We start from the raw sequence: 19,654 nt of genomic DNA, 5'->3' as shown, positions 1-19,654 counted from the left end.
TTCCCTGGTAGTCCATTGGTTAGGACTCCGAGCTTCCACTGCAGGGAGCGCGGGTTGGATCTCTGGTCGAGGAACTACGATCCCACGAGCCACATGGCACGGCCCAAAACAAAAACAAAACAAACAGAAAACAGTGTCCCGTTTTGTGAGTAAAGATGTTACCAAGTAAAGATGTCCTGAGTAAAGATGTTACCAAGTCCAAGCTTGCTCTGCTTGCCGCACGACAGGCCATAAATCGGAGATGAGGTGTTGAGGCAAGGAATATGAGTTTATTCAGAAAGCCAGCAGACCGAGAAGATGGCAGAGTAAAGTCTCAAAATAACCATCTTATCGGGGTTTGGGTGCCAGTTTCTTTTATAATACAGAGATGGGGAGGAGATGAGGAGGTAAAGTAAGAAGGCCATAAGTTTTGCGAATAGCCCCTGGAATGGCCAGCCTCGGGGAGGAGATGTGTTAATTTCTTCTTAATTGTAGCCATCCACAGGTGGAAGGAGTCCATATGTTTCCCTGAACAAAGGCACTTTGGTTTAACATTCAGACAGAGGGACAGGGTTCCCCGAGGCAGGCCATTATGTACAGGTACAGACAGTATCCTTTTAGTGAACAAAAGCAGCAGAAGGCAAAGGTTAAAGTAAAAGGAACAGATCCAATGTGGAGTCCGATATGGCTCTTCCCTGTTACAATTCCCTACTGTCAATGTCCATTCCACAGTCTTGTGGATAAAAGGGGGTGACGGCCCTTCTAATTGCTTCATCAGATGGATCTTTCCGGGAGTGTCCACCATTGGTGCCAGTGTTCCAAACGTTGGGTTTTTGTTTTTTTTTGTTCCTCTCTGGAAAGTGTGTCCTTTACACCTGTAGCCTTAAAAAAATATTCTCAGCCTAAAAGTTGAGAGTTACGATCTCTTTGATGGGAACTTTGAGGGCTTCAAGCCTGGGAGGCAGCATCTCAAGTTAAGGAATTCAGCACTTTTCTATGGACGGGAAGATGCAAGAGTCTGGGCTCACTGAAGTCATTCATTTGATATGTGCCTCAGCTATCCGGGGCCTGTATCCTATATTCTCATATCCTGAGTTTCGTCAGGGCTCACCGGCTCACGTTGGGGGGCTGCAGTCGCTAATGACTGATGTGTCAGGAAATATTCCATTTCTCAGATCCTCTTCTCTTGGTCAGGATTTTGACCCATATTTGGGAGACATTTCAGGATCAAATTTTGTCCCACAGCGCTGGGAGGCTCATCCCAGGTCAGGGGAGAATTCTTGATATGCCACTCCAGGTGCTAGTCTTTGGATTAGGCCCTATTGCTAATTAAAGATCTTCTGGATCCTCTATCTAATTATGATCCAGGAGACATTTTCCCTTGTTGCTTCCTCCTGTACCTAGAATCACACTATTACAATTATTTCATGTTATAAATGTGGTCTATTTCCTCAAGATGTTTAGCCATTGAAGTATTGTTGGAGGCCTGGTTCCATACTGGGTACTGTAAGAGACACCAATCTTATAAAGTAGACAGGATATAAGTAATGCAGCTAGTAACGTTAACAAAGACACAGTACAGCAGGGAGACACAAAGAGCAAACAATCTGGAAACAAAGAACAATGATCAGTATAACTACTTGTAATCCAATTGCAATAGCGAGCGACCAGAGGTACCCTAACTGATTTAGTGAGCCATCCGCTGTTTCAGTGTACCAGCGGTGCGGACTTAGACGTGCATGGCTTAATCTTGGAGACAAGCATATGCTACTGGCAGGATCACCCAGGTAGAGAGAAAAAGATAAATGTTTCAATTCTGCTTACAAGGGTATAATTTAACAAATGACTGTAAATCATAATGAGTTTAAGGGGAGCGTTTTGCTTACACCTGGAAAACACAGATTGAAAACAGTCATTTTTCAGATAGAAACCATAAAAATTATAACCATAATTATAACCAAAATTATAACCAAAATTATAACCCTTTTACCCAGGCATGTGCAACTAATCGTTTTTGTTAACAGCTTTATGAAGCCATCAGGTTTCCCATTAGAATTCTTCAAGTTCTTACCCAGTTCACCTTTATGGTTTGAAAATCAGAAACTTGTATTTATGCAAAGGTCCTTTCTATAAATCTTGTTGAAGAGGAAGCATTTTTGCAAAGGCATCAGAGTGAAACCATGACTGTGTACAATGGTGAAAGACTTAAGAAGGCACGTGTAAATCTGATTACAGTGCAATTGAGAAAGTAACGTGGTTACTGCGGTGACATGCAACACTTTCAGCTAATAAAGAGAATTCTGACTGGTAACATTTTACCAGGACATAGCAAATTTTAGGAACTCCATATAATCTGTAGAATACCTGTGTCATTTGGCATACAATAGAACCTAAGAAGATTTATTGCTTATTTGACAACACTTCCCGTGTCATTCAACCTAATTAGTTAATATGTCTCTTGGGGTGTTTCAGGGGCCCTTTGAAGCACCCCAAAGTTAGCTAGAGGTCAAAGGAACTTCATTATAATTTGAGTTGGGAAGTTTTGTCAAAAAAATAAGAAAAGGGTTTAAAACAGATAGGATGCCATGTCACTGTGAAACAATAGTTATTCACTTAGCCAAAGTAACAATAAAAGATTTCAAAGGCAAGTACAGAACAGATCTCTTAAAAGGTAGAAAAACTTAAAATCTGGTATCAAAGGCAGTCCAAAATCTTAAGAAACCTTGTCTTCTTAACAGAGAGAAAAGCGAAATTCAAGTTGTGCACCAGCTTACTTTTAAAATGTATTTACCCAATTAAACTTATTTTAAACTTAGTCCTGACCACGTACAGAACTCTTTTTTTCAGGGTCCACTTTCCATAAACCTTCTGTCACTTACTTTAGCACAATTCTGACTTTCAAGTGGTCAAATATCTGGAGAGATTAATTTTAGATAGACCTTCCTAAAAGATAAGTATTTTAAAAAGTTCACCTAAAGCTCTTACCTCATTTGCATTTTCTTTCCTTAAAAGTTTCTTCACATCAAGTTATTTCCTTGCTGACAAATTTGCAACAGATATAACAAGATTTTATTTAGCTTATATTAAACCTAGGCACAATAAAAGTATTATACTTAATGTTGATGACTCTAACAGCATGTCTATATTAATTAGATCAACAAACGAACGTTAATACCAGGTCTTAATTAATACTGAATATTTCCCAGTTCACATGAACCTGAAGCTCATGTAGCTCAGTTTCTCTTGTATTTAGAATAGTTTGGTGTGTAAGTGCTTACTTTTCTTTAAGCCAATTAAATAGAGCTCATCCACAAATCAACCTCAGCAATGTTATCCAAAGACAAAGACACCTACAAGGACACAAACATACAGAGACGTCATGGTTGTCATTTCAGAATTTCAGCACTGAGTCAGGTACAGCCATGTGAAGCCCATCAGTTTACAAAAAGAGGTTGGATTCAAATTAGGTTTCTGGCAGATGGAACAAATCCAACTCACTTGTCTAGATGGCTGAATTTTTACAGAAAAGACACTTAGGTTTTTTATTTATCCTTGATAAGTCAGTTTCTAAATTACTTTACCCTCTTTCAAAAAGGTGCATTTTAGAAAGATGGCAGAGATGAGAGTTCCTGAGAAGACCAGAAAGGACATTTGCATCTCAAAGATACAGGCAAGTTTTTCCTAGGATGACTTTGTTTCCCCTTTGTTTAATATTTACAAGCCTCTTAAGATAAACAGGGAGGGTTTGGGGAGTGGTATCTATTGGAGAGTCAATCAACTCGTTCCCCACTGTCAAAGTTCCCCGGGGCTCCTGTGGGGAAATTAGAATCGGACGCCTCAAGGCCAAGGGAGTCCCCTGGCCTCTTATAGGATGTCCGCACAAGGGAACTTGCCCTGCTGTGGATGTGGCTCCCAGTCCAAATTGGGTGGCTTGTGGAGTCTTAGATGGTGATACTAAATCAGGCTCCTGTCCTCTGGGGGTTAACACAGAAACTTCTATTTGATCCCCGTGGGTAGGGGAAACAGGAGGTGGTGAATATGATGGCGGCATGGGGGGAGGGTGGGCAGGTGGAACAACTGCGGGTGCAGCTTGCTGTTTTGCAAAACACTTCTAACTGCGAGATCCTATAAAAATTGAGTGAGCCATTTAGGGGCTACCGCCCTTGTGATCCTATATTTTGGGTCCACACCCTATTACAATAGTATACATGTCTTTCTTAGTCATAGGCTCAGGGCTATGTTACACCCATTTATCTACTATAGGCCCCACCCAAAGGGCTCTCCTTCAGGGTTGATGGAGTATTTCCCATTTTGTACACCCAAACGCAAAAGACGCAAACAAAGTCTGGCATCAGTGCACACAAAACCAAGACCAAAACCAAGGAACCAGTTCCCAAATCGGTTCTGAGGGGGTGTAGTGGTGTAGAGAGCAGCCGTCTGGTGCAGAAGCCCACAGGCAGCTAGGAGGAGCTGTGTTAGTCCAAAGGGTCCGGGACACAGAGTCCATTCTCAGCCCAGAAGGAGCAGCCAGGGGGAACCAGTGGGAGGGCTTGACTAATTGAGCTTTGTGCCTGCTATAAAGCTTATTGTTTAGCTCTTGGCCAGTAAACTATGGAGGGTTTGTACGTGGCTGCATAAATGGGTCTAAGAATGATGGACAAGTGTGGTATTCGTTGCCTCCAAAGTGTGGAGAGACCTAAGTAAGATGTGTTGGGCTTGCTATAGTGTGTTGGGTGGCTGAATAGTTAACAGCTGAGGTTTAGCTGCAAAAGGAATTTCCTGGCTTTTAGAGGATCAGTTAATGCCCAGAAATTTAATAGTTGTGGACAGCCCTTGAATTTTATGTGGGGCAATAAATAGCCCACCTGTATGTTATAGATGGGTCACCAACCATGTTAGGGCCTTGTGCACCAGTCTCCTGAGGGGCTGTGGATTAGAACCTCAGTATAGTGCCAGACGGTGCAAGGGGACACCAGGTCTTGCCAGCAAAGACTGTGGGCAATAGCTGGGCTGTTAAGATAGCCAGTAGGCAGACAGGTTAAAACATACTGGGTGCTTTCTGAAGTAAAAGTAGACTGCAGCTGGGACTCCTTAATAACTGGTACTGAATAGAACATAATAGCTAGATTGTCACAGCAAAGTAATTCCCTGGAGCCCTTTGGATATCCTTATCCTTAATGAACTGGACAGTGTTGGAAATGGGAGCCTTAATAGTGGGGATCAGCACTTATATTTCAGTAGTTGATTATAAGTCACCACTCATTAATAGCAGGCTTTAATAGCAGCCAAATGGGGAAATTGAAAAGGAGAAATGGTGTGTTTAATGACTTCTTCTTTTCCTAAAATCTGAATTATGGGCTGCAATCCCACAGCCCCCTGTCATACATGTTATTGGGAGATATTTACTGTCTTAGGTGGCAGTCTTATGGGCTCCCAGTTTCAGCTTCCACCAGGAAGGCCAGGAATTTGGGTTTGTTCCAAATGGCGTTGCAGTACATCAAGGCATCCATAGCTGTAACGGGAAAGGGTAGGGCCAAAGGGGCTACCACCACTAAAAGATTTTTAATAAAGATTGTTTCAATAGTGACATTCAATGGAAGTTGAATGCTTTCTACTCCCCTGACTACTATGCCTTGTAATCTAAAGTGTGGTCCTTGCTTATAATTGGAGGGGTTCCCAGGAGGCACTGTAATTTGAGCTCCCGTGGTCAATGAGAGCCATAAGAAAATTTGTTTATGTGTGTCCCAAGGAAAATTAGAGAAGTATATGGGCAAGTGTCCCAGAGGAGGGCCACGCTCCAGGGATCTGCCAGGTCCCTAAGGCAGAGGTGTTGGCAGAGGTCAGGGTACAGGATTCGGAGAGGTGACAGCTACCCATCACTCCAGTCTCCTGAAGAGTCTGCAGCGCCTGAGCAAAAATTTCTAACTTGTGCTTGGGCGGTCTCAAGTTGACATCATTAGGGACCCCCGATCTCCAGAGCTGCCAATACAGGGAGGTCTGTTAGTCATCTCATGAAGGATGGAGCTGTGTGATGGCACCACCCCTTGGTGGAGATCAGTAAGGGTCCCAGAAGTCCCTATATCCCTTAAGGGTCCTCTGCTGGGTTCCTGGCCAATGGGGCAGCAGGGCCCATGTGCCTTTACCGGCAAGCGAGATTTGGGGCTTCCGAAAACTTATCTTTTTCGTATCCAGATACAACATGGATGCAGCCCCACGCCTGTTGGACTGTATCTGCCGTTTCTTTGAATCGTAACCGCGTGGCTCTACAATTAGGGGGAGCACCCTTCTCCCCCTTCCCTTGGACAAATGTTTTCTAGAAAAATTTGCCTTTCAACCATGGTATAGTTACATGTCTCTGTTTCTTGTTCATGCTGGTCATCTGATGTTTTGGTGCAATGGATGGTGACAGGGAGCACCTGGAATGGAGTTTCCTCTTCCTGACTCCTATGCTGCCACTTCCTGTTTAGGGTGTCCCAGTCAGCCTGGGTGGGGTCAAGGGATGATTTGCAACAGCAGCAAGAAATGCAGCAACATAGGAGGCACTTACCTCAGCGGCATTTGCCCGTTCAGGGTACCGTGATGCCCCTGGTACAGCTGCCTCTATCATCGGTTAGGGCTGTGTGGGGAACTCTTGGATGTATGTTTAGGGCATAGGATGGTTTGGGGTAATAGTAAAGCTGTGTAGAGACTGTGTATGTGTGATCTGGGGAGAGATGAGGGGCGTGAGTGCCTTTGTGAGTGTACGGTTGGTGTAGCATGGTGTGGCTGGGTGGTGGGCTGCTTCTGGGTGTTTTGAGGCTACGTGTGCAGGCATTTGAGAAGAGGTAGGGGTGTGCATTTTAATGCTTTGTGTGTTGGATCTGTGTGTATTCAGAGTGCAGGGGTTCTACACATGCTCATCCTGTAGGGTAAGAGTCCAGGGAGTGTATTTTTGATGTGGAGGAATTTGCAGAGATTGGGGTTGTCAGTGTAAATTGGGGCTGCCAGCTGTGTGTGTATAATCAGGGGATGTGACAGAGGCTGTTTATAGTATTTCAAGAGGGAGATGGGTGTATGTTTGTATTGGGGGTGTGAGGTCATGGTGTGTTCTGGGGGGAGTATTTAGGAGAAGGTTGGAAACATTGTGTCTCTCTGATGGTATTTTGTGTTTGTCTCAGCTTCTGAGGCATTGTACATACGTGGATGTTGACAGCTGTGTGCGGACTGTATGTGTTCTGTTTGGATTTGGGGGGTTGTGTCTTCTATTAAGAAGTATGTGAGTTTGGTTTGAATATATTTGGCTATTGTTGAAGGGTTTGTGTGTTTGCATTGAGGGGTTATATGGGGTTGGGTGGATTTTTGTGGGGTATGAGGATTTAGGTGTTTGATTATCAGGGGCCGTTGGGGGTGTGATTTTGTATTCAAGACTGTGGCTGTGGTTTTATTGGGGTTTGTAGTGCATGTATATTGGAGCAGGAGGGTTCTGGGCACACAGGCATTTGCTTATAAGTAGGGAGTTTGTGTGTTTGAGGATGTTTGGAGCTCTGTGGGGCTCTGTGATGGTGGCACAGGTGACTGTGGGCAGGTGGAGTGTGTGTTGGGCTGGAAGGGAAACTCGAGGGCCTGTTGGGGACTGTGAGGCACCCATGTGAACTCCCACGTGGACTGACCTTTGTTCCTTCTGATCTTCTGTGGCTTGTCCGCATCCTGATCTTCTGTGGCATCTACTCCCCTGGAGTGGTCAGCGATACTCTGCTCATTCTTAGCCAGATGAGTCAGGAAATGTCACTTCCTCTGGCAGCTGGATGTGCCTCTTGCAAGTGAGTGGTCCTGGAGTCCAGGGTGCAGGACTGGTGGACAGATGCAGAGTGAAGCTGATTCCCCCATGAGCCCTCTCCTCAGTGAGGTGGCCAGGAGGTCAGGGCTGTATCTCCAGAAGGTCAGACCTGGCCAGTCCTCTCTAGAATGTGCTGGAGCGGCCAACTCGTTGAACGCACCCTGCCAGGAGATAAACAGACCCTGAGGACAGTTCCTAAGGGAGAAGTCTATACCTACCCATCTTCCACTTTCTCCTTTGGATGGCCTCTACCACAACGTAAAAGCTAAGCCCCCTCACACGGCCTTTCTTGGCCTGGTCTTACTGAGCGGCCAGTCTCTCCCCACATCCTGGCTCACTATGGGCCCTCTGGTGATACCAGCAAGAGGGCTCCCTGCATGTCAGTTCTCACCTCCTTCCCTTGGCCCACGCTGCCCTTGCTGTTTGTCCTGCTCTTACTCTCCCAAGGCTGTTATGTTAAGTCACCCTGTCCAGGTGGGAAGGATCCACTGAAAATGCACATTTGAGTAATTACTGCATCACCTGAGTCTCTAGCATGTACCAGGCACTATGACGCTCGCCAAATCCCTAAAAACCCCACAAAGCGGATATGCTATTAGTTGAACTTTGCAGGTGATGAAGCTGAGGTTCAGAGGTGAGCAACCATGACCAAGTACCCTGTATGTACCAGAATATCAATCAGACTGGTCAACGTATCCAATAAAGCCAAACATTAGTCTGATCAGTACGCCTAGATGCAAGGCTGTAAAGGCGCAAACTATGTCCCAGCACGAGAAAGAGCAGTGCCAAGTACCCCAGCAAAGAAGCAGTGTTCATATCTTGCTTTCTTAATCGAAATAACTGCACATCAACCCACAATTTCCTACTCTGTTAATAGGAGAAAAATACCAATGTGTGTTGTCCTGTAAAACTACCTTAAAAGAATATGTATGATCCCGAGTGCTTTAGTAATGACCCCAAATCACCATCATGAAGTTGAGATACTTCTTGAAACACTGCAAGTCTTACACACTGGCATATAGAATCTGTAAAGTCAGTTCTTTGGGTAATGATGGTAGATAGAAGTGGCCCAGAAGGACAGAAGACAGAAAATAGAGCAGAAACTATTTGTCCAGAGGTGACAATGGGTCATAGCCAAGGTTCAAGCATTACGAGGGAGGTGGTGAAAATAGTAATGGGCATAGAGTGTAATAAGTCAAGGATATCTAATGTAGTTGTGGCTCGCAGGCTCAAGAACGCAGGCTCAGTAGTTGTGGGGCACGGGCTTAGTTGCTCCGCGCCATGTGGGATCTTCCTGGACCAGGGCTCGAGCCTGTGTCCCCTGCATTGGCAGGCGGATTCTTAACCACTGCACCACCAGGGAAGCCCCTCATTTACTCTTAATGCTTCCCCCTGTTGAGGACAAACAGGAGGAAGAAAGAAAGGGCAGGGCTTCCTTGGTGGCGCAGTGGTTGAGAGTCTGCCTGCCAGTGCAGGGGACACGGGTTCGTGCTCCGGTCCGGGAGGATCCCACATGCCACCGAGCGGCTGGGCCCGTGAGCCATGGCTGCTGAGCCTGTGCGTCCAGAGCCTGTGCTCCGCAGCAGTAGAGGCCGCAACAGTGAGACCCACGTACCGAAAAGAAAAGAAGAAAAAAAGGCAATAGCAAGGTTCCAAATGAGCTGAGAAATGACCTTCTAAAAGGGCTCTCAATCTGCCATCTGGTAGATGTCTGTCGGGGTTTCTGCCCAGCCTAGACCCTCCTCAGGAGAGAAGACGTTTAGGGCTTACAGTGGGCTGACTGGTGGCCCCAAAGATCTCAGGCTCTAATCCCTGGGACCTGAGAATGTTACCTTACAAGGTAAAGTTTTGCAGATATAAGGATTTTGAGTTGAGACTATCCTCGCCCTAAGTGCCATCTGTAAGTGTACTTATAAGTGAGAGACAGGAGGAGATTATATACAAAGAAGAGGCGGAGGCAGTGACCACAGAGGCAGGACTAGAGTGCTGCACCTACAAGTCAAGGGATGCCAGCAGCTTCTGTGGTTAGAGTCTTTTGAACTCCTTGACTTTTCAGCTCCTAGGCTGTTAGATTTGAATCCGCAAATGCCCCAAGGAGAAAAGCTGCACCCAATGTCAAGCTTGCGTCTGTGTTTCCCTTCTCTCCAGAACTTGGCCCACATGTCTTGGTGTCTCTCTAACATTCAGATGCCAGCGAACAGATGTTTTCTTACTTTATCCAGGTTTTCTAAAATTTCTTTAGACTTCACCTGATCTTATGTTATTATTGAACTACCATCTCAATTACCCCTAGGAAGAAAATTTACAATTTTTAGAGAAAATGGAACCCTGGTACAGTGTTGGTAGGAATGTAAACTGGCACAGCCACTGTGGAAAACAGTATGGAGGGTTCTCAGAAAACTAAAAATAGAACTACCATATGACCTCGAAACTCAACTCCTTGGTATAAATCCGAAAAAAACAAAAACACGTGTTTTCAAAAACATGCATTTGAAAAGATACATGCACCCCAATGTTCAGAGCATCATTATTTGCAATTACCAAGATACGGAAGCAACCTAAGTGTCATCAAGAGATGAATGGATAGGGGCTTCCCTGGTGGCGCAGTGGTTGACAGTCCGCCTGCCGATGCAGGGGACACGGGTTCGGGCCCCGGTCCGGGAAGATCCCACATGCCGCAGAGCGGCTCTGCCCGTGAGCCATGGCCACTGAGCCTGCCCGTCCGAAGCCTGTGCTCTGCAATGGGAGAGGCCACAACTGTGAGAGGCCCGCATACCGCAAAAAAACCACACAAAAACCCCAAAACAAAACTAAAAAACACCCCGTGGGTAGTCAGAGGAGAGGACCGTCACAGCTCATCCCCCTGTGCCGTGTGCCAGGCATGATCTGAGCACCTGTACACATGTTAACTTATTAAAATACTGCTAACAATCCTATCAGGTTGGGACTACCATCACCCCGCATACAGACTGAACAAAAGGAAAGAGAATATGGTGTCCTCCTTGTGTTCACAAAGCCCGTTAACTGGCAGAGGCAGGACTTGAAGGCCACAGTCCGGCTCCCGAGTCCATGCCATGCTTTACAGCCTCCAGCTTCTCACGCTCATTCCTAGAGCCACCTGGGAAGGAGGAACCAGGCAACTAAAGACTGGGTTTGAATCAGACTCCACGTCTGACCAGCCGCGTGATCCCGAGCAGGGGGCCTCGCCTCTCTGAGTCTCAACCTGGCTCCCTTGCAAAATGGGCACATTAATGGGAACGTCAGCCTTCAGCAACGCTGTGACGAGTATCAGTGTAGCATGTGTGAACGGGCTCTGTAAACTCTGGAGTGTTCTGTGAGGTATAAACTACCCTCTATTCTCATTAGAGGGAATTCATTTCATAACCTGCTCCCGGCTCTTGAACTTTGCTGTGCATCCAGTCAGTGCTGGATGATCTGGAACCAACAGCTGGTCTATTTATGGCTGAAAACCCACAGGTCATAGGAAGACAGCAGCACCCGAGCCCCTGGGTGGCCACAAAGATAAGGTCCGCGTCTCGAGGACCGATGACATGGTGGTCACTGAAGGAACAGGCCCCCTCCTGCCCCTTCCACTAGTGACAACTGAAAACCTTGGTTTCCCCAACACCCCGATCCAAGATCAACCCGACTCTGCCCAATGTTGGAGAAGTACCGGCGTGTCCTGCAGGCCTGGCTGGCCCCCTCTGACTGTGTGTTGCCTCTTTCCACAGATCAGTGCCCTACAGCAAGGCTACAACCAGGTGCTGTGCCAGACCCTGTCTGAGAGAAACTTAGAAATCACCTCCCTGAAGCACGAGACCGAGAACTTAAGGAGGGAGGCCGCCATCACGTCAGGTGAGGCCCTTCTGCATTCAGGCCCCAGAGCTTCTGCCCTCCCCCTGCAGACATCACCAGTCAACCAGCACACCTGTGCCCGTGACCTGGGTGCAGCCTCAGGGATCACCCGTGTCGGTGCATTAGAGTTCTCCCTCAGTGGAGGTTTCTTGCCACCCAGTTCCGAGGGCAGGGCCTGGTAAATATTTGAGAGAATGGTATCTCTTGGCTACAAGGTCTCCTGAGCACTGGCCCCACCAGGGAGAACACAGGTCGCCTTGTGGCTTGGGTGGTTCCACAAAGCAGCCTGAGTGCAAACTAGAGCGTGGACAAAATGGGGTCACTCCTTTAAGGCACCCATGGTCTCACCCATTTCAGCCGAGTGCACTTGGGCCTAAGGGAAACCATTTTCTAATTTTATCAGAGGTGGTTGCCTGATAAAGGGCTTGGGTTGGGAGAGGGGCAGCCAACGCACAGCTGTAGCTGAGCTTTGATTCCCTGGATTCCTTCATTGCTTCCACATGTTTCTTGAGCTCCTACTAGGTGTCAGGCCCCGTTCCAGGCTCCGGGGAGGGAGAGCCAAGCAAGACAGTCAGATTCCTGTACTCACAGATTCGGGAGGGGGTGACAGACAATAAAAGTAAACGGATGAATAAACAAGCCCACTTCAGAGAGCAGTGGTGCTGTGGAGAAAATAAACTGTGTGTCGTGGTGGCCAGCGCTTCAAGGGGGGAGGCCAAGGGGGACCAGCTTAGTGGGTGTGCAACCATGGAACTCAGGTGGGACTTGAACCCGTGGGCTAGGACTCGAACCCAGTCAGAACCCACTATCTTTTAATCGAGATCACGCATCTGGTCTCGGGACTTAATAAAGCTCACTCAGGTTCTTTATGTCTCATCGCAGAAAGCATTCAGTGAGAGACAAAGTAAGAAGTGGATTTCTTTAGAGAGAAACACACTCCACAGAGTGTGGGCCATTTCAGAAGGCTAGAGGCCCCCAAATATGGGGCAGTTAGTTTTTATGGGCTGGGTAATTTTATAGGCTAATGAGTGGGAGGATTTGGACAACTCTAATATTTTGGGGAAGGGGCGGGGATTTCCAGGAATTGGGCCAGCACCCACTTTTTTTTTTTTTTTTTTTTTTTCTGTACGCGGGCCTCTCACTGTTGTGTCCTCTCCCGTTGCGGAGCACAGGCTCCGGACGCGCAGGCTCAGCGGCCATGGTTCACAGGCCCAGCCGCTCTGCGGCATGTGGGATCTTCCCGGACCGGGGCACGAGCCCGTGTCCCCTGCATCGGCAGGCGGACTCTCAACCACCGCGCCACCAGGGAAGCCCCCCCACCCTCTTTTTGACCTTTATGGTCAGCCTCGGAACTGTCCTGGTGCTGGTGCGTGTGTCATTTCGCTCATGTGTTACAATGAGCCTGTAATGGGGCTCCAGTTCCCCTGGAAGTCGAATCTTATGCCCCCTTGGACCTAGCCGATTCTAACCAGTTCATATTGTATCCTCCACCGCTATGTCCTTCTTTTAGAGTGGACCTGTTTCAGGTGGGAAGGGACAAGCCAAGGGCAAGAGAGGCTGCATGGAGTGAACAGGGGATTGTGGGGCTGGGCAGGGTCGGGGGGTCTGGGTTTTTATTCCAAGGGTGTTGGGAATCCAGTGGAGGTTTTTAAGCAGAAACTGACATGCCTAGAGACCTGAAGAGGATGGGACCACTCACAGACGAGGGGAGGGAGAGAAGCAGGTGACAGGGAGGAGGCAGTGAGCCTCGGAGGGGCACATCACTCTGAAAGCAGCCAGCGCGTGGCAGGAAACATGCCCACAGCTGTAAAAGCCAGGCATAGCATTGAGTCGCACGTGAATCCCCATCTCTGTATGAGTCTGTGCTTCTCTTCTGCCTCACTCTGCAACTTAATCACACCCAGCCCCACCCCCTGCTGCCCCCAGGTCTCTGCTTATTCTCCTCCCTCACTTGGGATGTCCTCAGATATTTTCTGAGCACCTCCCCCAGGCTAGGTGCTGTTCTGGGCACCAGGAATGGAAGGATGAACTCGCTGGTCCTCACCTTCCTCCCGTATGTCGGCCAGTGAAACCTCATCCAAGCATCAAGCCTGTCTCAGATCCCACCTTCTCCGATCAGGGAGTCGGACAGACCTGGGTTGGGATAACGCTTGAGATGGGCTGGACCCACTCAAAGTGTGGCAAGCCCCAGAGGGATTTCCAAGTAACTGAACTGTGTCCTGGAGGCAAAGCTCATTTTTAAAATGAAATTCTGGAGCATTTTGTGCTTTATTTCATAGACATTCTTGATTGAAACCTACCACTAAAACTGGGCCTGATGTTCTTTCAAGAAAAGAACCGTAGGAGATAACCCAATACCACTGCATTTATGCACCCTTCTTCCCACTTTTATTCAAAATGATACTACAATGCAAGAGGGAAGAGATATGGGGAGATATGTATATGCATAACTGATTCACTTGGTTATAAAGCAGAAACTAACACACCATTGTAAAGCAATTATACTCCAATAAAGATGTTAAAAAAAATGATGCTACAGTAATGGAGTAGTTATCTATTGCTGCATAACAAGTTACCCCAAAATGTAATGGATAAACCCCCAACCAATATTTATTATCTCCCCCAGTTTCTGTAGTTCAGGAATTTGAGCGGGGGGTGACTTAGTTCTCGTGAGTTGCAGGCAAGATGTCGGCTGGGGCATCAGTCATGTCATCTAAAGCCTCGGGGGGAGCCGGAGGATCCCCCTTCAGAATGGCTGCTCATGTGTCTATTGGCTGGAGGCCTTAGTCCCTGAGCACACATGCTTCTCTCTAGGGCTGCTTGAGTGTCCTGACAACACAGCAGTTGGCTTCCCCCAGAGTGAGTGATTCAAGAGGGAGCAAAGAGTTGGCCACAGTGTCTTTTATGACCAAGCCTGAGAGGAAACAGTCCGTCATTTCCACAGTATCATATTGGTTACCCATGGCAGCCCTATTCAGGGTGGGAGGGGCTACACAGGGCATGAATTCTAGGCGGCAGGGATCATTGGGGCCATTTTGGAAGCTGGTTGCCGAGAAAAATCATAGGCGCCATGGAACAAACATAATTTAGCCACTTTGTGTTCTTGGGACATACCGTCTCATTTGACCCTTACAATAACTCTGTGTGGGACAGACAGTGGGAGGTGAAATAGCTTGTCCAAGACCACCAAGCTAATAAGTGGTAGAGAGGGTTCCAAACTCAGAGGACTGTGAAAACAGCCACCCCATCAATAGCGTCCAGCAGTGCCCTCTGGCACACGCCCGTCTCCTGGCCTCTGGAGAAGAATTCCTGGACCTTCCGTGTGCTGGGCCTCTGTTTCCCAGGCCCATGGTGTGGCCTCTCCTCCCAGCTTTGCCTGGCGTGTGCCCACAAGGGGCCCCCAAAGGTTTCTCCTCTCGCTGGTGCTGACTGCCCCTCATTCTCACTGAAGCCTCAAACCCTGTTCCGTGGACTTTGCTCTCATTCCCATTCCTGCTCTGGGACCCTTGGAAAAAGCCTCCCCAGTTCTAAGCGGGCACCGGTGGTGGCCCAGGCTTGGAAGGTCTTGTCCGAACGTTGGCTGACAGCCACGGTGTTGCCAATAATCCTTCCTGCCTCTTTGACCTCCATGAGTCTTTTGTTTTGGTTTGTTTGGTTCTTTTACAGAGATGGTGTCATCTTTGCAAAGAGACGTGTTAGTAAAGGATGGTCAAGTTCAACAACTACAACAGGAGGTGAATCAACTGAAAAGTGAGAACAAAGAAAAGGATCACCAGCTCGAAGCCCTCAGCTCCAGAGTGAGTGTCGGGTCATCAGCAAATTGTAGCTGCGAAAAGCAGACACAGTGGAGTCACATGACACACGGTGGTGAGATGAGGCCAGTGCCCAAGGACACAGGGAGGGTAGCTGCTGGGCAGGTGGCCAACTTCTCTGAAGCCTTTCAAAGGACAGCGTGTATGTGGCTCAGAAGAAGCATAATAGATTTTCAAATCCAGCAAACATTTTCTAACCCCTATTATAAATGAGTTTGTTTAATCCCAGCAACAAACCCACCTATGAGCATATACTGCCATTGCAAAGTTTAACATTAAGCAGAATACGATCTCCCTGTGAGCACGGATGACCACACGGCTGCATCGTGGTCCCAGCACCGCTGGTTCTCATAACTGTCTTCAAAGCAGAACGTCTGAAGATCCAGATGCAAACACGCAGACGCTCATTTCTTCCTTAGACTTTAGTGTGTGGAATGTCTCTAGGGAAGATGAACGTGGTAGGCAAGCAAAGAGCTTTTTACATGTAACTTTGACCCTTTGCAAATCTTGCCTTCAATGCTAACTTTAGAATCCTGCCTCTATAGGATAAGATTTCTCAGTATTTGCATGATGTGCCTGTTTCTGTGAGTCAAGGTAAAACCTCAAAGCTTTCATCTCAGGTGGCAACTCAGAGATTCCCAGAGGCTACCCGATAGCTAGGTCTGCATGGGGGTGGGGTGAGAACAGATCTTGAGGTTCCAAGGAAAAGGCACAGTAAGTAATACCTGGAACGTAGTACCATACCCAGTTTGGAGCTGGTGAAAGGCACTGCATGAGCTTTGGGATCAGACAGACCAGGGTCCCATCCCAGAGCTTTCTTTTATTGTAACTTATTTGGCCTCCATTTCCCCATCTGTGAAATGGGGATGACAAAATCGTTTTCCGAGAAGTGGGAGGCTGGTTTTAGTTGTGCTCTTCTGCCTCTGCCCGAGGTCAGCTGCCTGGCCAAGCCCTCTGCATTCGTTTCTCCCAAGCAGAGTGTCTTCCCAGGCATGTGCTATAGCTGTTTAATGTGGTGTGTGTGTGTGTGTGTGTGTGTGTGTGTGTGTGTGTGTTGGGGACGGGAAGGGGATGCAGAGCTGGTGCTAAGTAGAAGGAATCTGCAAAGACAGCACCTGCTTGGCTCTTCTACCTCCTGAAATGCATTTGGATGATTTATGTCCCCGTTTCCCCTTCCTCGTTGACCTTGGAATGAGGTCCCTTCTCCTCTAGACTGTGCTGGCCAATAGCACAAGGGTTCATTACCACCAAGGGTACTGCTCTTGTGAACATTTGAGATGCCTTTTTTTTAATGACATACATCATGTGTGTTAATTTTAGAAAAATAAGTAGATGACATTGAGAAGAAAAAATAAAAAGAGAGGAGAGGAAATGCTACCTTGAGAAATCAGTGTTAATATGTTCATGTCTGTTTTTCCAGTCTTGTTTCTATATATTGCCTAGAAATCAATCAATCAATCATTTTATAGTTAATTTATACTATGCACATTTTTTAAATTTTTAAATACTTATTATTTTTCCATTCTAATAAATCAACGCTCTTATCATTCGTCTTAAAAGCTACATACTTTCTCCTGGATGTACCCAGTGTTATAAGTGGTCTGCTGTTCTAAACAACACTTGGGTTGTTTCCTCTTTTTTTTTTTTTCTTCCACTGTTACTGACAATTCTGTGAAGAGCATCCTTGAAACTACAGATTTACTTATTTCTCCAGTCATTGTCCTTAAGGTACATTCCTAAAGTGGGAATTGCTGGGTCAAAATAAGGCACATCCATCCTTATGCCGTTAATGCCTGTTGCCAAGCCGCCCTCGGGCAAGACAGCTCCTTTTACCCCTCCACACCAGTCGGGGCAGTTGTGTCTTTGAGATGCAACCTGCACAAAAGCCCTAAGATGGACCCCAGCTCACTGCCTCGGCCCCCTCCACCCTCACCAGTCACAGCGTGAAAACATCCCAGTTCCTGCACCCTAAGTACCCAGAGTCTACAAAGCTGGATTTCCCCTGCAGTGAAGTTTGCTGGCTTTTGAAGAGGAATTTAGACGCTCTGTTCCTCAGAACTCATGAGAGGCATGAACTGGGAACAACTGCAGGATCCCGTGCTCCCATCACACAAATGGTCTCGCCTCTCAGAATTCAGAGGTGTGATTGGGTTATACAGCAGGAAACACTCCTGGGCGTGAACACAGGTACTTGGGACCCCCAGCCAAGCCCCCGTGGCCTTGTCCTTTTTCTCCACAGTGCTCAGTGCTGAAAGAAGAGTTACAGAAGGAAGATGCCCAGAAGGAGAAGTGGGAAGCCCAAGAGAAAGAGTTAAAACTCTGCAAAACCGTGCGTTGAACCTCCTGACCCCTCGGTGTCCACTGAAAGCCTAGATTGTGGCCTTGAGTGTTTTGGAGTGGTTCCTTAGCCCATTAGCTAGCACAAGCTCTGGGGCTTTCTGGGTGTTTGTCTGTTAATTTAGTCTCCTAATTCTTTGATTTGCTGGCCTCAAAGAGATGGGTGAAAAGACCATGGAAAACACACTCTCCCCAGATTTTCTGGGCAGTTGGCTCAAGGCCCCTCATCAGGTTTCCCCTGGGGAAAGGGACGGGAGGTGGCCACCATATGCTGCTGGAAATTCACCGTGGTCCCTACCCCTGGACTTGTGATGCCCAGACTTTCATGATCCACTGTCACAAGTTTTATCACAGCCCTGAGCACTGCTATTAACACAACTCTTCTTGAAGTATTTTTGCTTAAATACATTCAATTTTACAACAATTCATAAAACCAAAATAAAAAGCAAATGTATCACTGGCCTTGTATGGAAGGTGAACATAAAAATGAATACAATGAAAAGATGACCACTCAATGTTAATGTTCACCCCCTGTACCGGCCCGAACCCTCGTGCACATCACCAGGCATACGTTTTCCATCCGTTGGGAAGGACGGTGCCTGGGACGGGGGCAGGAGACGTGTGTTCTTCTCTCTGGCAGGAGCACACTTCTCTGCCTCAAATGAGAAAAAAGAAAAATGTCATTGTTCTTTTCTTCCAAACTGTGCCCATTGTGTCTTCCAAACAGCCCTTATTTAGATTGAACTCAAAAATGTGCCCCAAGGAAAGAGACTCTAATGAGTGGATAGGTATCTTGTACTGTTTAATCCAGGATCCATGCTGATCTTCAAAAGAAACTCAAATTTTCCCTCACCCAGCCCTTTCATTGCATCCGTTGAAAGAAAGTCTACTTTGCCTCAAAGATGTGGAATTGTCCCCCAAGGGAAGGAATGAAGCGAATCCCAGACTAGGTTTCTGCCTTAATGAACCAGATGAAATGAGTTGTGAAGTTGACTTCCCTGTTGTTGGAACTCTTTCAGCAAATCCATGACATGGAAAAAGAAATGAGGAAGCTCAGGGTGGAGCTGAAAAGGAGCAGTACCGAGCAGAGCCTGATCTCTATGACGCTGCGGGAAAAGAGCAAGGTATGGCAGGGACAGGTCGGCCTGGGAACCACTCTGGGGCCAGCACTCCACCTGCATCATCTCTGTTCATCCTCACAATGACCCCATGCGGTCTATACTGGTATTAACCCCACTTTACAGTCGGGAAAACTGAGGCTCACAGAGGTGAAGGAAGTTATCCAAGTTCACTTGCATAAAGTAGTTGTGGCAGAACTTGAATCCAGGTCTGCCTGACTCCAAAGCTCCTGTGTGTAACCACAACCCTAGACTGCCTTCAGATCTTAATTGTGAAATTATCTAAGAAAGAATTGATCCATTAAACCAAGTTTGCCAATGATGTTCCAACTTAAATTCTCATATTGATTTTTTTTTCTTTTTCTTCCATCATTGAGAATGTTTTTAAAAATCTCAACATGTTTGTCATTTGTGTGTTTCTTCTTTTAATATGAACGATTTTTGCTTTATATATTTTGAGGCTGTGTTACTAGGTGCATATAAGTTTAGAATCCTAATACTTCCTGTAGAGCAAAACTTTAGATCATCATGAAATGTCCCTTTTCATCTCTAGTAGTGTTTCTCCCTTAACGTCTCCTTTGTCATTTAGCTTCATCACTGGCTTTCTCTTGGTTAGAGTTTTCATACCATATCTTTTTCATATGTTCTCTGTCAATTTTTGTCTTAAGGTTTAGACATATGCCTTCAAATAGCATATCATTTTTACAAAATCCAGTTTGACAATTTTGACTTTTAGT

General features: G+C 46.8%; 1 protein-coding gene across 3 annotated transcripts in view; it reads left to right on the top strand.

Annotated features, from left to right (window-relative positions):
• LOC309807115 (uncharacterized protein) overlaps positions 1-4,459 on the top strand; it is a 155,773-nt gene extending 151,314 nt beyond the window's left edge. For all 3 annotated transcript variants that reach the window (XR_014294515.1, XR_014294516.1, XR_014294517.1), the window contains one exon: positions 3,575-4,459. The gene's annotated coding sequence lies outside the window, so the exon portion shown is untranslated. The remainder of the gene's footprint in view (positions 1-3,574) is intronic.
• The last annotated feature ends 15,195 nt before the right edge of the window (positions 4,460-19,654 follow it).

This window comes from Mesoplodon mirus (assembly GCF_964341445.2).
Source record: "Mesoplodon mirus genome assembly, chromosome: 7".
NCBI lineage: Eukaryota > Metazoa > Chordata > Mammalia > Artiodactyla > Ziphiidae > Mesoplodon > Mesoplodon mirus.
The sequence above is the reverse complement of the archived record's forward strand: the minus strand, read 5'-3'. Positions and strand labels throughout refer to the sequence as shown.